This window comes from Callithrix jacchus, chromosome 18, assembly GCF_049354715.1.
Source record: "Callithrix jacchus isolate 240 chromosome 18, calJac240_pri, whole genome shotgun sequence".
Taxonomy (NCBI): Eukaryota; Metazoa; Chordata; class Mammalia; order Primates; family Cebidae; genus Callithrix; species Callithrix jacchus.
This window is the reverse complement of record NC_133519.1, coordinates 34,920,322-34,943,665: the sequence shown is the minus strand read 5'-3', so window position 1 is coordinate 34,943,665 and position 23,344 is coordinate 34,920,322. Positions and strand designations below refer to the sequence as shown.

Genomic DNA, 23,344 nt, shown 5'->3' with positions numbered 1-23,344 from the left:
GAGTTAAGAGAATAATGTGTTACCTACCCTTGCAACCCAGATAAATGTAGAAATCCTTGACAATTTAGTTATATGAGCTTGAGGAATACTTTAAAGATGAGAACCATGACTTAGAGGAAAAATGTGATTCTTGGTAGAGGGAACTCTAGCTTAAATGTTCCAGAGCGGGTTGGGCATGGTGGCTCACATCTGTAATCCCAGCACTTTGGGAGGCTGAAGCAGGTGGATCACCTGAGGTCAGGCGTTTGATACCAGCCTGACCAACACGATGAAACCCTGTCTCTACTTTAAAGGAAAAAAAAAAAAAAAATATATATATATATATATATATATATATATATATATATATATAATTTTAAATCTATAGCTTTTTTAATATATTTATAAATTTACATTTACAGATTTATATATATAAATTAGCTGGATGTGGTGGCACATGCTTGTAATCCCAGCTACTTGGGAGGCTGAGGCAGGAGAATCACTTAAACCTGGGAGGCAGAGATTGCAGTGAGCTGGGATTGCACCACTGCACTCCAGCCTGGGTGACAGAGGGAGACTATCTCAAAAAAACCCAAATATTCCAGAGGGAATAAATATTGATGGGAGTTGGGTAGGGACAGATGATGGATGGAACTAAGTGGAAGGGTTAACAAGCAGGTTTACTTGTCTAGATTGAGAAAAAAAATGGTTACTCGTGGAAAGTATGTTTGGAAACAGTAAAAAAAAAACTCTGACTTGACAAAATGATTTGTATTTAAAACCACACTGTAAATGTGTGATATCAGAAAAATAAAGTTTTCCTCTCCTGATCTTGTGAAAATAAAAGAAGACATGATATGTAGCAAATATACTTGGTGTTTGAGCTTGATTTTTTTTTTTCTGTTAGGGTGGGGTTTTTTTTTTTTTTTTCAGACTTTTAGTTTTTATAGGTAGTCTATTCATCTGGAGAATGTGGAAAAATAACTCTAAACACTTCCCACTAGTAAACATGTTAGGCTCTCAATAAAACAATTTCTATAGTCAGTCATTCTGTATCAGTGTCAGCCAGAATTACTTAAAGGTATGAACAGTATTATGACAGTCACCCTTAAAATGATAGTCAACATTGGGCTTTTAAATGGCCCTTACTTTGTGTCAGGGTGTGTTACAAATCAATTTTGCTTTCCTTTGTTTGGAAATGATTTTGATTTAGGCTTTTGTGAACCTTTGACTTTTCTTCCCTTTTCACAGAGGTAGCTTCCTTTGCATGATCTTTGAATAGTCTCATCTTTTTTTTTAAGTCCTAATTAAGCATAAAAAGTAAGATTTTCCTTCTTTCCAACCCTCTCCCTGAAATTATAATAATTGTGCTAAATTATCAGCTTAGAAGTCCTCATGCCAAAGGCATTTATTAAGTGTCCATATGTTTGTTACTATGCTGTGTTGTAGCAATAAAGTAGGAACACACAGGACTCACATCTATTAAGAGCTTTTAAAGTGCCTGGTAACACAAATGTAAATCATATTTTCAAAGTCATTCATATAAATAGTGTCATGTCCTGCCTGCCCCCTCTCCATCAGAGCTAAGTATCTTAAATGCTTTAAGATTACATCCCCATAGGAAGAGAGTGAAATGTTTAGTCTTCATTTGTGACTGGCTCAAATGAACAGATGTAAGTTATACAGTTCTCCAAAGGTTCATTTGTAGACCAGTCTTAACTTAAAATGTACATCATGTATTTGGGTATTGACAAAAGAGCCGAACTCTGTAAAATATTAAGGAGTCTTATTCTCTTTAAATATTTTTATTTAAACAGATGTATAACTTACATCTGTTCATTTGAGACAGTCACAGATGAAGACTAAACATTCCACCCTCTTCCTATGGGGATGTAATATTTTTCAATTGTTACCCAGTTACCTCTATCACACCTATTCTCTTTAAAGAGAACAATTGAAAAGTGAAGTGAAGGTTGCCTGACATCTGAGAATAATTCTGGAGTGAGACAGTGTGTTGAGGAATACTTGATTAGGAAGAATATAGTGATAAAAGAAAAGCCTCAGCTAAATTAAATTTAAAGGAATTTAATTGAGCAACTAATGATTTGCGAGTTGAGCAGCCTTCCCACCCAGAGTAGGCCCAGACACTCCAGCGCAGCCACATGGTGGAAGAAGATTTATGGACAGAAAAAGGAAAGTGACATATAGAAAATGGGAGTGAGGTACAGAAACAGCTGAATTGGTTACAGCCCTGCATTTGCCTCATTTGAACACGGTTCAAACAGTTGGCTGCATTTGATTGACCAAAACTCAGTGATTGGCATAGGTGTAGGCTACGGTCTGGTTACACCTCCACTTGTTATAGTTCATCATGTACAGAAAACCTTTAGGCCAAACTTAAAACATGTAAGGAGGCAGCTTTAGGCTAAACTTGATTTAACAATAGAGACCTTTCCTTTTTATTCCCGACTTCTAAATTCTGCTCTCAGTTGAACTTCTCCCTTAGGCACATCACATTAAACGTATCCAAAGTCATTCTTCTCCGTTTCAGGCCACACTTTCTCCTGTACTCTTATTTTCCTGCTCATCTCCTTCACTCAGTTGCACATGTTACTTAGTACCAAGGCTTCCTTCTTTATATTGTTCATACCCAGTTCTTTTCCATACTCATAGCTACCACTTTAATTCTAGCTCCTACTCTTGCCTGGGGTTCATGGGCTGGTGCCCTTGCTGTTTTCATACTTACCCCCTTAAATCTATGTTCATCTTGTTACTCAAGTAAACGAAAACCATTTTTTAAATTTCTGTTACATCAGTCTTGCTTAAAACTCTTAAATGCACACAGCTTTAAGGACTAACTTTAAGTTAGTTGAAGTTGAAGTCGAACCGTCAGTACGAGGACCTTCATAATGTGGTCGTTGTCTATCTTTCCAGCCTCTTCTCCTGTCACTTCTTCCCCTCTTCTTTTCACTCTGTCTCATCATTGGTGTTTCCTGGATTTATCTCTGTCGCACCTCTTTTTTCTTCCCATGTTCTACTTTTTCTGTACATTTTCTACTCTCATATCATTGGTTTCACTTGTTTCTACTTCTCAGGGAAGCCTGCCCTGACTTTCCTGTAGGGTTTAGATATTGCACCTCTTCTCTGCCCCATTAGCTTCCTAGCAAATGGGGTTAAATGCAGAGCTTGCTCCTGAGGCTGACTGTCCAGGTTAAAACTTCAGCTCCACTCTGCTGATTACATCTTCTTGGGCAATTTACTAAATATCTCTGTCCCTGTTTTTTTCGTATGTAAAATGGGAGTTATAAAAAAACCTCATAGGGTTGTTCTTGTGGGAGTAAATTAATGTATGTCAAACACTTAGAATAATTGTGCTTGGTACATGTTAACACTTACTGAACATTAACCTATTACTGTTTTGTGCGTACCTCACTCATAGGACATCTTACTTGGTTTTGAACTTTTCTTTTACTTGTTTCTTTCTCTACTACATTGTGACCCTTTTTTGAGGGCAAGAACTAAATTTAATCAACTTAAAATTTATTTAAAAATATTTGAGCATCGATTACGTCATTGATACTTGGCTAAGTCCAAACTATGGTCTGTTTTTGTAAGACCTCTGGGCTTTAAGAATATATCCAAAAAAAAAGGGGAAGAAGAATGTGGGACAGAGAACATGGGCTCACAAAGCCTAAAACATTTACTATGTATAATTTACTTCACAGAAAACATTTGCTGATCCCTGAGCTAGATCTGAGGATGTTGATGTTATACATAACATGATTGGAATCCAATAAATATTTGTTGGAATCAATGGATGGTTGGATAGATAGATAAATGACTAGGATAAGAAGATCAGAATTGTGTATATTGGTGATTATTCATTAAGAAATGACAGCAATATGAAAGTCAGTGAAGATTCCAAAATAGTTGCTTTCTCGTTTGGTGACATAAGACTCTGCACTTTGTAGGGAGAGATGTTTTAGGGTCCTCTGTCTTTCTATTGTGTTTGAGAAGTTGGACACAAGAATGGTGTTCAAATGCCTGGCGTTAACATGTGATAGAAGACGAAAATTTGCTATTTTCTGTAGTTTGTACTGATTAAAAGTTTCAAGTAGTCTACTATGTTTTCCATTAGACATTCCTTGCTATCATTGCTAGGAATGTCATTAAGGAGAGGATCCTCACTGTCATTTAATAAATAATAATAACAGCCTAAGTGGTTAATTTTATTCCTCATCCCTGCATAAAACAAATAGTAAATACTCTGAATTTAACTAGCTTAATATTCGGTTTGTGTAGAATTGTAGAGTTAGAGAAGGCTGAGTAAGTTCAAGCCATATTCTTTAATATTTATTTTTGACTGCTTTTAGGGATTTTGACCAAAGCAATTTACCCTGTAACTATCCTATTCTGTATTTATGGCATCAGAACAATTTTTCTTCCTTCATTTTTGTTTCTTTAATGATTCAACTTTCTATCTGCTCTTAAATAGTATATGTGTTAAAACTAATGTCCAAATGATAATAAAATATTTTTGGTATTAATTGATAATTGTTTGGATGTTGCTAATCTGAAAAAGACCATAGAGAGTATTATTTACCAAGTCTTTCATTTCACAGATGGGTCACTTATTTAAAATCACAAAGGTTCCTGGTAGTAGGATGACAGTGGAAAGCCAGCGCTCTGGCTTCCACTGTTTTGCTCTCTGATAGACCTTGCTGCATCTCCTATTGTCCTGGTTTTTTATGAAGTGAGAGCTTACCATCTTCAATTACATTGTTATGCTGAACTTAGGCAGTGTATTGCACTCTTTCCACCTTGCTACCTGACAGAATAACGATCAAGACCTAAAATCTATTTCTGGTTTATTTTTTAGTTATTTGAAAATATTCTACTCTATTAATTTTGCTTTTCCCATTGTTAATGCTCCAAGAAACTTTAAAAAAATATAGATACTGGTGTAACTATGATTTGCTACATTTTAATATAGGCAATGTCAACATTTTGTGACTTTTATGTCAAATTAGATTATATTTTTCCTCTTCAAAGGGACTTTTTAATGAAAAAATGGGGAATAACTTGATTCTAGTCTTGTGAAGTCTTTCTTCATGGCACTGTGAACTCTCATACATACAGTGGTAGACTTTCTACTCTCATGTTATCCTTAGCTGTTTTCATTTAGAAACCTGTTAGTGCCTTTCACAGTAAATGTTTGTTGAATTGAATTGAACCTTCTCAGTAGAATTGTTTTGCTTTGCTGAAAAATGTTTTGTTGCAAGTATAGCAGAATAACTTGTCATTATTTGCTGTCTATACTTGATTCATTCATGTTCATAATATTTTCAACATATTTTTATTTGTTTACTTAGATGTGGAAATTATATTCAAAATCACTTAGCAGCTGTGATGTCAGTACAAGAGCAATAGGCTAAGTTAAAAGATGAAGTTTATGCCTTCATTGTGCCACTTGTATAGCATTTATATTAGGACAATCTGCCTGAATTTCCTTTTGTCATCTGTAAAATAAAGAATGACTGCTTTATAGAGTTTTGTTGGGATTAAAAGGGAATCACATTTAAGCCTGCTTAGCACGGTATCTGGTACATGGAAGTGTTCAGCAAATGCTTACCACATAAAAAAATGGCAATATGTACTTTAGATGTATCTTAAGACTATTTTTAGTAAAGATTTTAAAGAGTCACAAAACCTTAGACTTAGAAGGGATATCAGAGTTCAAGCCCAGTTCCCCTTATAAGAATTAAATTTCTTCTCTGCTCTCCTGGGCTAGTGCTCATTTATCAGTTGCTATTTAGTTTCTTCTTTGTGCAGGTCTCTGCGGTGGGTTTTGGGAAGCTGTAGAGTTGAATTAGGACAGATACTCTTCTCAAGAAGGTTGTTACGGGTAAGCTTCGTGGAAGCAGTGGCAATTGAGCTAGAACTTGAAGGATAGGGTAGAATCTGAATATTTATAGGGGTTGCCGACTGCAGGAACACAGGGAAGAAAGGAGAGAAGAGTTTGAGCAGTTGCAGAAAATCATTAATAAATGAATAATTTCATTTGACTGGATGAGGGAAGGTAAAGAAATAATGAAAAGTGTATCTGGAATAGAAAATTATGGCCAAATAATAGAGATCCTGGATACATTGCAACAATTGGACTTCCTGGTACTCATCAAATGAAGTAAAATGAAAATTTTTCACAGGGGGTGATACAGTCAGTTTCATTCAGCCTTTTAATATATGTGCCAATCTTTGAATAGTTCTTTATTAACATTAACTTCTTATAAGTTTGATCTCTTTGCTGTAGTTCATTCTCTTTAACCTTAGAGTCAGTTCCTGTCATTCTTCATGTCAAATAAGATACCTGTCAGTTTTACCTCTAAAACACATTAACTCTATCCTCATTGTTACTGAGTTACTGTCACATGTGGTTACAGGATCAACCAGTAAGTTTCCATTCCTACTCTCCTGTTTAGAGCATTCATCAAAACCTCTGGTAGCCTTTATTCTCTTATAAATAGAAAGCATGGTGAAAACCATGTCACTCCCCTTGATTCTTATCTTCAAAATTATAGTGAAGCTAAGCAGTCTGTTAATTCTTATTTTCCCATTGTAGCCAAAGCAGGAATCACTGAGGTAATAAGTTATTGCTTATGCATTACCTTATACTAAAATCAGGACAAAGAAATAGACAAGTAAACCACAGTGACAAGGTAGAGTAAAATAAGTACATACTTATTTTGTGTAGTGCTATGGAAACACAGAAGGGACAAACAATACTGATTTAAAGCTTGCTTTTGAAGATTGAAATTATTGTTTTAAAGGTTATTTTCAGAGATTTCTGGCAATATAATGGATTAGATAACCTGAAAAATTATGTGAAATGTCTACAGATGTCTGTAACATTCCTTTACATGTTTTCCCTGCAAGCTCAAGGATGTGAGGGATTTCCCAAGGGTCACTGAAGAGAAAAATAAGTGTTTATCAAGCTAATGCCGGGGCTGCCCTAAGTAAGGGCCTTTGTTCAAACCACACTCAGATCTTTGTGTTACATTAGATCTTCTTGAGAAAAGACTGGGTTTTTCAGGGTGGGGAAATGGAGCTGAGGATTCCTGTATAGAGCTGTAACTCTTAAAGACTTTACTCTTAGCAAAAGGGTAGGCTGGGGGAAAAAAATCCACCCACCAGCAAAGTACAGTGATGAAGGTCTTAGCCTTAGATCCAAATAGAAGTTGTCTCTGAAAATTTACAGCATAACACTTTTACAATACAAGCTTGCTATTTGAATTTGTCCACCTGTGTGGTCAGGGAAACCCAAAGACAAGAAATTAAAATGATCCTGAGCTAGAAGTGCCTCAAGTGGAGCAGAGGCAAATACATGGCCTTTCTGAAGGAATGTGCTTTCAACACAAGCTTCACAGATTCCTCCAGATTAAAGTTTTCCAGATACTAGCCTGTAACCCAAAATGACAAGAAAAATGACCTAGGAAAAAAACAAGATGACATCAGAAAGTTGCAGCAACACAACCAACAAAGGGGAAAAAAAAGTCATTGAAATTTAGAAACTTAATAGATAAGTTTAGCAATTGATTAGATATGTTTTGGAGAATGATTTAGGAAATTAACATAGGTAGTACTGATCTGTTTTTTTCTGAGTCTCTTTTCTCTGAGATGAAAAATGTATAAGAGAAGTTCAGAGATACGGGGAATAGAATGAGGTTCAAAATGAATCTAATTGGAGTTAGAGAAGAGGGATAGTTCTCAGCTGCTATCTTTAAATACATACTGGCTGAGATTTGATACAAAGCATGAATTCTCAGCTTTAGGAAACATAATGAAACTCCAAGCGGGATAAGTAAAAATTCTATACCTAGACACATTATCATGAAATTGCAGAAAATCAGATATAAAGAGAATATCTTAATAGAGAGTAGAAAAAATAGATGATTGATCATAAAAGAGCCACATTTAACAACACAATAGTGAAGCCTAAAGACAGTCAAATTATACTGAGAAAAGATAACTGCCAAGCTTAAATTTGAACTTTAAGAGTAAAGATGAAATAACTTTTTGGACAAATAAAAACTGAGTTGGCTACCATTATACACGCTTTTAAAATATGTACTTAAGAGAGAAGGAAATTGAACTCAGAAGGAAAGACTGAAATGCAAGAGGGAATAATGAGCAGATAAATTGGTAGCATGTGAGTAAATCTAAACTACAATTATTTTATGACCTTGGTACATAGTAAATGCTTAGCTAACAGATACATGATTCATCAGTTATCCTGAAATAACGTGTTTCTTATTCCATTGTGACAGACAGTGGAATTGACTTCATATTCAGAAATTTTCAAAGAGAAGCTGGAATCTCAACAGGATTCCTGATGTGGTTAGTCTCATTTTTCAGAGTTAACAGATTCAGTGTCTCTAGGATCTGATTTGGAGAGGCTAGGTTTCTTAAAAATTTATGTTGGATGAGTGTGTGAGCCCAGGAGTTTGAGTCCAGCCCAGGCAGCATAATGAGGCCCCATCTCTACAAAAAAAAATTTTTTTAATTAACGAGGTGCTGTGGCCTGTGCCTGTAGTTCCAGCTACTCAGGAGGCTGAGGCAGGAGTGCTTGAGCCCAGTAGTTTGAGGTTGCTGTGAGCTGTTATCAGGCCACTGCACTCCAACTTGGGCGACAGAGCAAGATCCTGTGTGAACAACAGCAACAACAACAAAACAAAGATTTGTGTCTACTTATAGGCTGCTGAGCAAATTTTAATTTAGATATTAGCTCCCACTGTGCTCTCACAAGATCCTTATTGTTTATGTTGAGTTATAGTTTGGATCTAGAATTTTGATTTAAAATTTCTCAGATTTCACATTTATTAAATAGAAGATAGCTCTAAATTTATTATTTGAAGGAACCTATGCTAATCTTGGGGAAAACATTATAAACAAAAAATAAAATAGAACTTGGTGCTCTTTAAATGGCCAAGAACATTACAAACCAGAAGCTGTTTTTGGTTGCTTAATGGCCCTGACTTTTAGAAAGAAATGTTTGGCTAGACCATGTTTTTACTTTTGTTTTTTTAAATTATTGACTTTCAGATAGTCTATGAGGGGAGTATACTTGTAGTAGCATTTTGCTGGATGAGCTGCCTTTATTCAAAATCAATAAAGGAGTGCTCTGAGCACATACTTCTTGTTTGGAAATAATTTCTTTCAAGTTTTATGGTGGACTTAAGTCTAAGATCCCTGATATAATATTTATTGATTTCCTAGGTATTATTCATTCATTCAAAAATATTTCTGAATGCCTGTCAGATTCTATCACACTCTAAGTTTGTTGTATTGAACATGACTAATAAGGTGCCTGTGCTCAGCAAGCTTACCTTCTAGTGGAGATTAAACAGAAACCAGACAAGTGAACAGGGTTTACACTTAGGAGAAGTACATAGAGAAAATAAAATCAGATGATTTGATAGTGACTTGGAAGGGTCTCTCTGAGGAGGTGACATTCAGACCAAGACTGGAATAGGGAAAAGAAGCCAACCGGGCAGACAGTGGAAGGAACAGAAATTGCAAAGGCTGTGAGGTGCATGAGTGAGCTTGGTGTATATTTACATGGTGCTATAAGTACTGAGAAGGTATATTCATGTGATGGTTTAACATGATTAATATATTTTGTGGAAATTAATTTTGATTTTATGATCAACCACATCAGATTGCCGTAACTTGAAATTCCTATCTCAGGTGTTAAAAGTTAGACTAATTTTTACTCTGTTCTATATTTGGCCACTGGAACTCAAACCCAGTTTAAAACATTTGGTCTGAGATGTTAATTTATTTGCTGGCTTGTGGTCTGCTCTCTTTTAGACAGTTTTTTGTGACCCTATTGTAATGTAAAATCATTTAAATATTTGCTAAATTAGTTGAATTATAAATGTACATTTTTACATGGAGAGACAAAATGTAATGACAAAGAATTATAATAACTTGGAAGATACTTTAAAGGCAGTATCCAAACTTCAAATTATGTTATATAATTTAAACACTTAGTTTGTTGAAATAAACCTTACTCCACAAATATGTAATTATTTACAGGTTTCCTACATAAATAAGAAATTACTAAGATTGCATGAAGGCTGGGTGCTGTGATTCACGCCTGTAATTCCAGCACTTTGGCACGTGGAGGCAGGTGGATCGCTTGAGCCCTGGAGTTTGAGAGCAGCCAGGGCAACATAGCAGCAGAGTGCAGTTTCCTATACATAGTAATCTCTCAATTATTTGTTGAGTGAATGAATGTGTGAACATTTTATGAAATTATCTTTGGGAATAGTTGCTCATGATCAGTATACTTTAAAAGATTGGCATAATGTTGGTGACTTTTTAAAAAGTCCTTTTGGCCAGGAGCAGGGGCTTATGCCTATAATCCCAACACAGAGGTGAAGGCGGGAGGATCACTTGAAGCCAAGGGTTCAAAACTAGGCTAATAAACATAGCCAGACCTCATCGCTACAAACGATATATTTAAAAACCAGCTGGACATGGTTGGTACGTGCCCGTAATCCCAGCTACTGACTGGGGAGGCTGAGGCAGGAGGATTGCTTGAGCCCAGGAGTACAAGGCTGCAGTGAATTACAGTTGGACAATAGAGCGAGAACCTGTCTGGAAAAAAAAAAGTTATTTTATAAAATTGTTGGAAAATATGCATTTCTGAAGGAGAGGAGTCAATGTGAAGAATGCTCATCTGGACCAAGAATCCGAAAATGGGTCTGAATTTCAGCTGTGCTATTCACTTGGAGTGTCCTAAATAAATCATGCAACCTTGCACATCATTTCCTTATTTATACAATGAAAGCATTGAGTTGATCATTGCTAACATTTCTCTCTGCTGTAAAACTGTGATTTTTATTCTTTGCTATTTGCAAGAACTAGAAGAGATAAAGGTTGCCTTTTATGTTAGATTTGTTTCTAAATCTAATGATATAGGGACAACAGTGCTTAAGCTATTTTTTGTGAAGTGATAAGGAAGAATCCTGGGAAAGATTCAGTGTTGGTTTGCACAGCTGCACAGCTGATTATTTGTCATGATTAATTGTTCCACTTCTATTTTCTTTCATGGCCTGTAACCTGTCTTATTTTTCACTTAGTATTGGGATTATTTTAGTACAAACAAGTGATATAATTGTTTATTTTTTTAGTTTCTTTTTTTATTATTATACTAAAGTGATATATTTGTAAGAAGGGATCAAGATAGTATGGTAAAATGACTGGTTGCTGATATTCTCTAAGTAAAAGAAGATTATGGGGGATAGTCTATAATAAAGGAAAAACACTTTTTTTAAGGTTTTAATTTTTCAGAGTGGGAGGAGGTGCTAGGTGCTTCTCTCACATTAAGTATAACATTTTCTTTTGTAGCATGTTAGCATATTGTTGAAGTTTTCCAAAACGAAAATACTATTTACAAGCATATTAAAGCTTAGCAAAGAGAATTTTAGTAGCCTTATTTAGTCTCCTAAACAGTCCGAGGCACAGAAAGATTATTTGAGTAACAACACTGTAGGTGTTCTTTTCTCTCCCTACGGAGCAAAATGAATTCTGGCTATCCTGTGGTAGTGCTGCTGGCTTGAGGCTCAAGTTCATGTTAGAAGAGAGAGAGAGAGAGAGAGAGAGAGAGAGAGAGAGAACACAATATTTATATTACCTTGTCTCAATGCTTTGAGACTGGGTGAGGCAGGGGCAAGAGCTGTTGAGGCTTCTTATGGATGAAGTAAATAGTGCTTTTTTGACTTGGTTTTCTTTTACCATCTTTTTTGTCTCTATTATAAAATCTATTATGTAAGTAAGAAAGAGAAATGACAGAAATGCCAGTGTACCAATTCAAGATAGGATCTTGGTTTGATTTAGCTAAAATTTACCCTACTTAATGATACAGTTTTTAATAATAGAAGATCATTTCTTGATGCTTGGAATTTTTATCTGCACTTTCCACTTTGAATATTATTGTTAGCTGTTAAACACCAGGTTTACTGTCCATAGCACCAAGCCAAGCTTTATAAATTTCCACCATCATTAAACCCTGAACAGACTGACAACAAGCAACAAGATTGAATCAATTAAAAACAAAAACAAAACTTGCCAACCAAAAACAGTCCGGGACCAGATGGATTCGCAGCTGAGTTCTACCATATATTAAATAAGAATTGGTACCAATCTCACTGCAACTATTCCAAAAGACTGATAAAGAGGGAATCCTCCCTAAATCATTCTATGAAGCCAGTATCACTCTGATACCAAAACCAGGAAAGGACATAAAAAAAGAAAACTAGAAGAAATAACAAATAAGTAAATAAAAATTTAAAAGAAAAGTACACACCAATATCCCTGATAAACATAGATTCAAAAAATCTTAACAAAATACTAGCTAACTGAATCCAGCAGGACGTGAAAAAGGTAATCCGCCATAATCAAGTGGGTTTCATCCCAGGGGGGCAAGGATGTTTTATACACAAGTCAATAAAAGTGATATATCACATAAACAGAACTAAAAACAAAAACCATATGATCGTCTCAATAGACAAAGAAAAAGCCTATGATAAAATCCAGCATCCCTTCATGGTAAAAACCCTCAACAAATTAGGTGTAGAAGGGACTTACCACAAATTAGTAAAGCTGTATCTGACAGACCCACAGCAACATTGTACTGAATGAGAAAAAATTGAAAACATTCCCCCTGAGAACTAGAACAGGACAATTATGCCCACTTTTACCCCTTCTATTCAACATAGTCCTGGAAGTCCTAGCTAGAGCAGTCAGGCAAGAAAAAGAAATAAACAGCATCCGAATTGGAAAAGAGGAAGTCAGACTATCACTATTGTATACCTAGAAAACCCTGAAGACTCCTAGATTTGTGAAACAAATTCAGTAAACTCTCAGGTTACAAAATCAATCTTTACAAATCAGTAGCTCTGCTGTACACCAGTGACGAAGCCAAGAATCAAATCAAGAACTCAATCCCCTTTACAACAGCTACAATAAAATATAAAATACCTAGGAATATACTTACCCAAGGAGGCGAAAAGATCTCTTTAAGGAGAACTACAAAACATTGCTGAAAGAAGTCATAGATGACACAGACAAATAGAAACACATCCCATGCTCACAGATTGGAAGAATCAATATTGTGCCAGTGTACAGATTCAGTGCATTCCCTATCAAAATACCAACATCATTTTTCAAAGAATTAAGAAAAAATACTAAAATTCATATGGAACCCAAAAAGAGCTCAGGTAGCCAAAAGTAATTGTAAGCAAAAAGAATAAATCTGGAAGCATCACGTTAGTGGATTTCCAGTTATACTACAAGCCTGTAGTTACCAAAGCAGAATGGTACTGGTATAAAAGTAGACATGTAGACCAGTGGAACAGGACAGAGAACTCGGAAATAAAGCCAAATATTTACAACCAACTGATCTTCAATAAAGCATCAAAAAACATAAGTTAGGAAAGGACACCCTATTTAATAAGTGATGCTGGGAAAACTGGCTAGCCACATGAAGAATGAAACTGGATTCTTCTCTCTCACCTTATGCAAAAGCCAACTCAAGATGGATCAAAGACTTAAATCTAAGATTCAAAACCAGAAATAGAAGGTAACCTTGGAAAAACTCTTCTGGACGTTGGCCTAAGCGAAGAATTCATGACTAAAGCCCCAGAAGCAAATGCAACAAAAACATAAATTAGTCGGACCTGATGGAATTGAAAGGCTACACAGCAAAAGAAATAATCATCCGAGTGAGCAGAAACAACCCACAAAATGAGAGAAAATATTTGCAAACTATACACCTGACAAAGGACTAGCATCTAGAATCGAAAGGAGCTCAAACAAATAAGCAGGAAAAAAACCACAAATAATTCCAACAAAAAGTGAGCAAATGCCATGAGTAGACATTTCTCAAAAGAAGATATACAAGTGGTCGACAAACAAAGAAATGCTGGCATCATGAATTATCAGGGAAATGCAAATTAAAACCACAATGAGATACCACTTTATTACTGCAAGAATGGCCAGATGTGGCGAAAGGGGAACTCTTATAAACTGCTGGTGGTAATATAAATTAGTATAAGCTTATGAAAAATGGTGTGGAGATTCCTTAGAGAACTAACAGAATAAGGCTGGGCACAGTGTCTCATGCCTGTAATCCCAGCACTTTGGGAGGCCAAGGCAGGCAGACCACTTGAGCTCAGGAGTTTAATACCAGCCTTTCCAATATGGTGAAACCGCATCTCTATTAAAAATACAAAAATTGGCTCGGTGTGGTAGAGGGTGCCTATAATCCCAGCAACTTGGGCGGCTGAGACAGGAGAATTGCTTGAACCTGGGAGTCAAAGGTTGCAGTGAGCCGAGATCACGTCACTGTACTCTAGCCTGGGTGATAGAGCACAACTCTGTCTTACTTAAAAACAAACAAACAAACAAAAAACCTACAGTAGAAATACCATTCTATCCAGCACTCTTTCTACTGGGTATCTATTCAAAGGAAAAGAAATCATTATATGAAAAAGACACCTGTACATGTATGTTTTTTGCAGCCCAGTTCACAGTTGCAAAGATAATGGAGCTAACCTGAGTGCCCATTGACTAATGAGCAGATAAAGAAAATGTGGTATGGAATACTACTGTGGAATACTACTCAGCCATAAAATGGAACAAAATAATGTATTTTGCAGCAACTTGGATGGAGCTGGAGGCCATTATTCTAAGTGAAGTAAACTCAGGAATGGAAAACCAAATACCTTATGTTCTCACTTATAAGTGGGAGCTAAGCTATGAGGATGCAAGTGCATACAGTGATAAAGTAGACTTTGAAGACTCAAAAGTGGGAAGAGAGTGCCAGATAAAAAAACTACATATTGGTTACAACATACACTATTCAGGTGACAGGTACTTTAAAATCTCAGATTTCACCACTATATTTTTCATCCATGTAACCAAAAGCCACTTGTACCTCCAAAGCTATTGAAATATTTTTTTAAAATTTTAAAGAAATTTTTGCCTTACTTTTGTGGAGCAATGAACATGATTCAGAGGCTACAATTCTAATAACAGATTTCTCTTAATGTCCTACTAAGTTGGTTGCTTAGTGTTACCATAACCAGTATAAGGTGAATGGGCTATAGAAGGCCTTTTTCTGTACCAGGGATAATAGGGATCCCCTTAAGGGTCGTGGCAAATTTGTAATTGCAGGTTGAGTGACTTTAAACATGAAAAAAAGTAAGAGTCTATGAAGAGATGTGTCATGGAGCTGCTGTTGTTAATTCAGAAGGGGAGTGTGTATATTAACTGCTATAATATTTTAAAATCTTTAAAATTTTTATTTGGTCTAAAAAACATTACAAGTGGAAAACGTTTTTTTAATTTCTGTACAGTTAAATCATGAGTTGGACAAAGAATTTATCCTACTGAAGGAAATAGATTATTGGTGGAGACTCAGAGTAGTAAGGGCCACATTTTGGAAGTTCATCCATTAAGCCTTTTATATTCAGGTAAAATGAGACCTAAACTCGGGTCAAACAGAGAGATGGTCAGAAAGAATCCAGTTTTATGTTACTTCTAAGCAACCTGAGCTTTGTATTTGAAAAATCTTCATTCATATTTGTCTATTTCATCTTCATCACAAAACGTAGAACTTTCTCATATTGTAACATATCCTTATATTTAATATCAGTATTGTAATTGCTGCCAAAGTGGTTCTTACTTGTTTTTAATCTTTCTCTGTTGGACCCATTTTTAGGGCTCTAACTGGTTCATCTTAGCTCTCTGTTATCTGAAGCAGAAAATCTTCTTTTGAGAGGCTCTTTGTAATAAAATGAAAAAAAAAAACTGATTGCACAGCATTGCACTCCTTTATTTACACTGATTCGGATAATAAAGGAAAAGTGTTTGGTCAGATTCTAGGGACCTAACAAAATATATTAGGAAAGTAAAGAATGCAGCTAAAATTATTTTAATAAAAATGAATTTACAAAAACTCTGTGTCCATTAAAAAGATTGAAACAGGCCAGGCGCGGTGGCTCAAGCCTGTAATCCCAGCACTTTGGGAGGCCGAGGCGGGTGGATCACGAGAGATCGAGACCATCCTGGTCAACATGGTGAAACCCCGTCTCTACTAAAAATACAAAAAATTAGCTGGGCATGGTGGCGCGTGCCTGTAATCCCAGCTACTCAGGAGGCTGAGGCAGGAGAATTGCCTGAACCCAGGAGGCGGAGGTTGCAGTGAGCCAAGATCGCGCCATTGCACTCCAGCCTGGGTAACAAGAGCGAAACTCCGTCTCAAAAATAAAAAAAAGATTGAAACAAAAAATAGAAATGTACATAGTAAATATTAACCATTTAGTGTGAACCTACAAGTCCTTTTTCCTATGCTCATATATATGTCCATAGGTATCTGAAAAGTGGAATCATACCTGTAACCATCCAGCATATTTCCAATTGTATGCAAAGCACTGTAGTGTGAAATATGGGACTGTTTGCACTTTAAAAACTTGTATCATGAAGGCTGATTTTTAAAAAATTACAGGCTGGAAAGGTACAATATGCTATGTATGTTTATATGCTGTATATGAAGGCTGATTTTTTTTTAAATTACGGGCTAGAAATATTGGTGCAAATATGTTTATAACTAAGTTGCAAGACAGGAAAGAATGGTTAAAATTAAAACCCTTAATTTAATATTGATTGTGCATTAGTAACCAGACCAAATTTTGGAAATTCTAACTTGTTCATAATGTGCATATACAACATGAGTTTGCAGAGTTTTGGCAGAGTATGTGGCAGCCACATCTTCCCAGAACACTGAACTAATCCTTTGTAAACTCTGGTAACTCTAACTTTAACTTATGAACATCAAATTAATAACTCTTAATAATTTAACGTATTTGTTTTTGGTAGTTTGCTTTCAGTTTCAGGCAATTGGAGCTGGCTTAAATACAAAGGATTTTGCATGGCTAACGTGATTGAGAAACTGGAAGCCTCAAGGACAATAGGACTGGGCTGTGTTTGGACTCTGCCCCTCTGTGTTTTGCTTTACCCTCATGATTGCAAAATAACTACTAGCAGCAGCCAGGGAAATATGCTTCCTTGTTAATAATGTCCAGAGAAAAGAGAGTCTCAGTGTTCTCTCTTAAAAGTAATACTGTATTACTCAAGCTCTGTCCTTGATTTCACTGGCCAAAATTGAGGAAAAATTTGAAATGAAGTTCACTTTTGAGCAAGTCACTAGCTAGAGGGTTGGGATTAATCATTCAGCCTTTCCTTGTCTTTGCTCTTATTCAGCTGGGGAGAGTTGGAATGGCAACCAGCAGGTACTAGTACTATGTAGTTCTGTCAAATGTCACAATCAACAGTAGCAGCAATTTTGAACCTGTTCTGTCCCACTAGTGGCATGAAGAAAATACTTTGGCAGTCACTGGTATAATGAGAAGTGGGCTGAGGATGGACCCTAAGGAACACTAATGCTTAACAAATAGGGCAAGAGGCTGGGCGCAGTGGCTCATGCCTGTAATCCCAGCATTTTTTGGGAGGCCAAGGTAAACGGATCACTGAGGTCAGGAGTTTGAGACCAGCCTGACCAACATGGTGAAACCCATCTCTGTTTAAAAAATACAAAATTAGCATGGTGTGGTGGTGCACACCTGTAATCCCAGCTACTTGGGAGGCCGAGGCAGGAGAATTGCTTGAACCTGAGAGGTGGAAGTTGCAGTGAGTTGAGATCCCACCATTGCTTGGGCAACAAGAGCAAAACTCCATCTCAAAAACAAACAAACAACAACAACAACAACAACAAAAGAAACAGAGCAAGAAGGAGGAGCCTGTGAATACATTTCCTGTTTATTCCATATTGTTCCTTTGTTATGGAATAAGACAATAATGAAGACTCTAGGATTTGTTGCTTTTGCATTTCTTTTTCCAAAAGACTAAAGTGAATGCTGGAAACACATTGAAGTTAGAAATTGAGACTTGAATTTATTCTTTAACTAAAAATGTTCCTTGAACACTTAAGTAAAAATATGTCTATGATACAGGCATTTCCTCATTTAAGATAATAGCAAGCAGAAGAAAACAAGTTAAATGTAATTATTTTTTGTTTCCTTCCTTGTATGTAAAGTCAAGAATCTGACCTTTGAGTAAATTTCATCATATTTTTTATCGTAAAATAGCTTATGAAATAAATCCTGGGAATAAGTAAACAAACACTTTTCTTTGAATTTCCTGGAATGGTTTGTATTTTGTTTTTTTAAATTGTGGCTGGTCTTCAGAGTCACTCAAAATATAATTTTAAAAGTCCTTTTTTTTTTCGGGTGTAATGCTGTAGGCATTTAGCAATTTATTTTTAATTATGAGCTTCAGAAAACTGTTTGGTTTGCTTGAATTCATCAATTTTAACAGCATATGGCATGTTTGATTTACCCAGTGGCTTTTCTTCATTAAATCTGTGTGTCTCTGGTCACTTTAATTTCACTAGCTTAGCCTTTTCTTTGAAGTGCTGCCCGTTAGAATTATGGAAAGAAAAGAAAGATGGAAGGAGTTGTGACTGGATGTATTGAGGTTAGAGGATGAAATGAAAGGTGCATCTTCTAGTATATGAAGGCACTATGGTTAGAGACTAAGGACTGCATTCTTGTATGGTTTTTTTTTTTTTTTTTTAAATCTTACAAGGAGTAAGCATTGTTAAAATTTATTACTCAAACTTCATACTCATCTTTACATACATATTATGTTGAAAAAAATTATTCTCTTAAAAGGAATCAATGGTTAGGTTTGCTGCCCTGTGTGGAAAGACCTCAGTGATTGGACAGTGATTGTGATTAGTAATACATTATGAATGGTAGTGGATTGAATGCTCTATGTGCAAGGACCCTCCTGTCCCTGTAAACAGACATTTGATTTTCCCTTGGTGCTTTACATGTGTAGGAATGATAGACATGCTGAACTACTATTTATCTCTGCATATCTTTTAGACAGTGAGATATTAGCCAACAGACTCAATTCAAGAGTTCACTGAGTTTTTTGCATTTTATTTTGCTACTGTTCCTCAACTAGTTCCAAAGAATGGGATAAAGCATTACATTTTCTGTTTCATATTTGTCTTCTCTGAAGTTTGACACGTTAAGTCATTGGTTCAGAATCTTCTAGGGGTTTGTTAAAATACAGATTGTTGGGTCCCCAACCTCCAGAGATTCTGATTCAGTAGGTGTGGGGTAGGGGCCAAGAATGTACATTTTCATAAGTTTCCAAATAATATTCATGATGCTGATCCAGGTACTGCCCTTTAAGAATAGCTCCTGTGCACTGTTCGTAATAGCAAAGCCATTGTGTCAACCAAGGTGCCCATTAATGATGAATAAAGCAAGTGTGGTACACAGAAAACCTTGGAATACTACACAACCATAAAAATGGATACAGCTGGAGGATATTACCCTAAGCAAATTATTGTAGAAACAGAAACCAAAATACTGCATGTTCTCACTTATAAGTGAGAGCTAAACATTGGGTAGGTACCACACAGATACATGTGTAGGAACAGCAGACACTGGGGACTCCAAAAGAGTCAGGAGGAAGGGGAGCAAAGGTTGAACAACTACACATCAGGCACTGTATTCACTGTTTGGGTTATGGTTCAGTGGAAGCCCAAACCTCAGTATCATGCAATATATCCAGGTAACAAACCTGCACATGTACCCTCTGAATCTAAAATAAAAATTAAAAATTTACAAAAAGAATTGCCATTGTGAAAACTCTTATTTCTGGTTTTTTTTTTTTTTGGAGATGGAATCTTGCTCTGTCACCAGACTGGAGTGCAGTGGCGTGATCTCTGCTCACTGCGACGTCTGCCTCCCAGGCTCAAGCATTTCTGCTGCCTCAGCCTCCTGAGTAGCTGGGATTACAGGTGCACATCACCATGTCCAGCTAATTTTTGTATTTTGATAGAGACAAGTTTCACCATGTTGGCCAGGTTGGTTTCGAACTCGTGACCTCAGGTAATCCACTTGCCTTGACCTCCCAAAGTGCTGAGATTACAGGCATGAGCCACCGTGCCCCGCTGTAAAAACGTAACAATTTTAATTAAATCAAGGAAAAATCATATTAAATTTATTTAAGGAGAAGATGCATAGCATTTACTACCGTTTAAATTAGACTTTATATTGGTTGTCTCTCTCTCTCTCTGAATGTTACTTTTTACATTAGGTGACCCACAGGAAATATTCACGTAATTTTATTTACTACTGTTTAAATTAGACTTTATATTGGTTCTCTCTTTTTGTCTCTCTCTGAATGTTACTTATTACATTAGGTAACCCATAGGGAATATTCACTTAAATTTTTATATTTCTTTAGTCAAAGAATGGTTATCACTTGGTGATTGGCATTTTGTAACTTTTCACAGACACGTTAGTTATTGGTGTTGGGCTGAAAGCCACTTTTGGACTAGCAGAAAATACCTTACTTTATTTTGTTTAATATTTCAAGCAAAGATAAAATTTTTAAAAAATTGTTTTTAACTGAGAGAACATAATTATTATTTCACTAAATGAGTATTGAAATTTTTAAAACCTGTCTGAAGCCAGTACAGCCTCTTTGCCATTGCCAGCTGTGCATGTTGCTATGGAAGCTCAGCAGAGACTAGCAGGATTACTGTTGTGAGGACCACACCTGGTTTATTTGCATCCAGTATAAGTCGGGAACATTTCAAAAGAATAAGAGGTCTCAAAATGTGCCAATGGGCTCGTGAGAAAGAGCTTGTTTATAACCATCATGTTGGAAGGTCAGGTAGGTTTTTCTTATGGATCACAGTTCCTACTCAGAAGGGTTTAGTGGATTTGTTAAAAATTTGTTTTGTGTATTCATTTCTTTCAGTGTCTCACTATTCCTTAAGGTGCTTTTGGTTTTGTGTGCTTTTTGCTTTAGGTATTTCTTACAATTTAAAAATTCTTTTCATTCTCTTAAAGTATGTACAGTTTTTGTTTTTGTTTTTGAGACAGAGTCTCACTCTGTTGCCCAGACTGGAGTGCAATGGTAACGATCTCAGCTCACTGCAACTTCCACCTCCTAGGTTCAAGCGATTCTACTGCCTCATCCTCCCAAGAAGCTGGGATTATAGGTGTGCGCCACCACACCTGGCTTTTTTTTTTTTTTTTTGAGAGGGAGTCTCATTCTGTCACCAGGTTGGACTTCAGTGGCACTGATTTTTGTATTTTTAGTAGAGACAGGGTTTCACCATGTTGGCCAGGATGGTCTTGCTCTCCTGACCTCGTGATCCACTGGCCTTCGCCTCCCAGGGTGCTGGGATTATAGGTATGAGCCACCATGCCTGACCAACAACTTCTTTTTTTCTTTTTTTGAGACAGTGTCTCACTCTGTTGCCCAGGCTGTAGTTCAGTGGTGTGATCTCAGCTCACTACAACCTTCGCCTCCTGGGTTCAAGCAATTCTCCTGCCTCAGCCTCCTGCATAGCTGGGACTACAGGTGCTTGCCACCACCCCTGGCTGATTTTTTGTATTTTTAGCTTCACTGTGTTAGCTAGGATGGTCTCGATCTCCTGACTTCATGACCTGCCCACCTCGGCCTCCCAAAGTGCTGGGATTGTAGGTGTGAGCCACCATGCCCGATGCCCGGCCTCAACAACTCCTTTTTAAAAAGACTCTTTGAACTGCATTTGATTTTGTTTGCACCATTGCACCTCAGCTGTTAGTTCAGATTCATGAAATAGGAACATCACTGAATGTATAGAAAAAAGTTATGTGAGCCAGTTATGTGAGCACTGAGTATGGATATATAAAATTTATACAGTTTTCTTAATTAGTTATGCTGCTCCATCAGTTACACTGACTTATGCTAGTTATACTAATTAGTTATGCTAAATCAAAAATAGCTATAATAGTACGAGTAGAGAGTAAATAACCGTCATAGCATGTACCATTTCTTCTTTATTGGTTGAGGCTGTTAGAATTCTGTTGATCAGGATTTTGAGGCTTCATAACAAAGAGAGGGATGGTCAACCAGTGATAGTGAATTTTCATACCTGTGTGTACCAAGTGTTGATCTTCCTCTTTTTCTAAAAACAAAATGTAATCTTATGTCTTTTTTCAGAACACTTTACATCTATAGCAACCTGTATGGATCTATTGCTGTCTATATCCTCTATCTATCTATATATATGAAGACAATAGATACTTGTATTGTATATTGGGGGGAGGTTAATGTCAAATTTGGAGATCAGGTTTTTTGTTTTTTTCTTTTTAATGTTAGTGAAATGCCCCCTAGGAAAAAATCTAAGTAGGCTGTTTTATCCAGCTTCATGAAAGAATGGCACCACACAATACATGTTCAAAGAACTCTGATTTATCTCCATGTTCCTTTAGTAAGGGCAGGTATTAGTTATTTCTGTTTTGTAGGTGAGAAAATAGGCATGAGAGGTGCCTGCCTAAGGCAGCTAATCTGAATGTGCCCTGATGAATAGTCCAGTGTCCCCCACTGTGTGTAATTGTTCTCTCTTTAAGTGTTAGGTTATTTTATACAGCTTACTCAGTTTTGCCTTTTTCTCTTTTTGTGTTCATAGACTGGAAAAGTAAGAAGAACTTTCCTGCCTTTTTAATTACCAAACTACTCTCAGTTTTCAATGAATCAATTCAAAGAAAGAATGCAGTCTTTCTATACCTGGTAAATATTTTCTGCTAAATAAAGCTATTAATTTAGTAGCATCTGATAAATCCAGGTGTTATGATTGCCTTTAATTTTGTGGAATGACTATTAAAATGACATCAAATATGTATTTTTATTTTTAACTCTGAAATTTGTTTGATATTTATTGATATGATGGAGTGATGCTTGGAATGACTGTGACCCAGCCAGCAATCGAAAATAGTTTAGGATTGGCCCTAGTTCTTAGATTAGACTCTGGTCTCTTTTGAAAAAGTTGTGAAATTAATGCAAGTAGGGTATATAAATATATTTTTATATCATCCTTATTCTGTGATAATATCATTGCATTAATCTGTATGGTAGTTTAATAGAAACACTGTAAATAATAATTTTATAAAGTTAATATAGTAATTAGAATATATAGTATATATTTTACCATTTTACAAATTACCTACATGAAGATTAAAGAAGTAATTATAGAAGTTCAGCTAGCTGGTGTAGAACTGAGATTGACTCTAGTTCAGAATCTACGTCTGACTCCTAGTCTAGTGCCTTTTTAATTTTTTTTATTTTTAAGTACTTTAAGTATAAATATACACATCTAAGAGAATAAACAAACCATAGTGATGTTTCACACGGACTTTTCTTTTATTACAACTTACAGTGTTAC

General features: G+C 36.1%; 1 protein-coding gene across 4 annotated transcripts in view; it reads left to right on the top strand.

Annotated features, from left to right (window-relative positions):
* Positions 1-23,344, top strand: part of POU2F1 (POU class 2 homeobox 1) — a 181,033-nt gene that overhangs the window by 61,450 nt on the left and 96,239 nt on the right. Inside the window, exon 2 of one of the 4 annotated variants that reach the window (XM_078356356.1) lies at positions 22,592-22,692. The exons of the other annotated variants lie outside the window; for them this stretch is intronic. The gene's annotated coding sequence lies outside the window, so the exon portion shown is untranslated. The remainder of the gene's footprint in view (positions 1-22,591; positions 22,693-23,344) is intronic. 4 annotated transcript variants of the gene reach the window in all.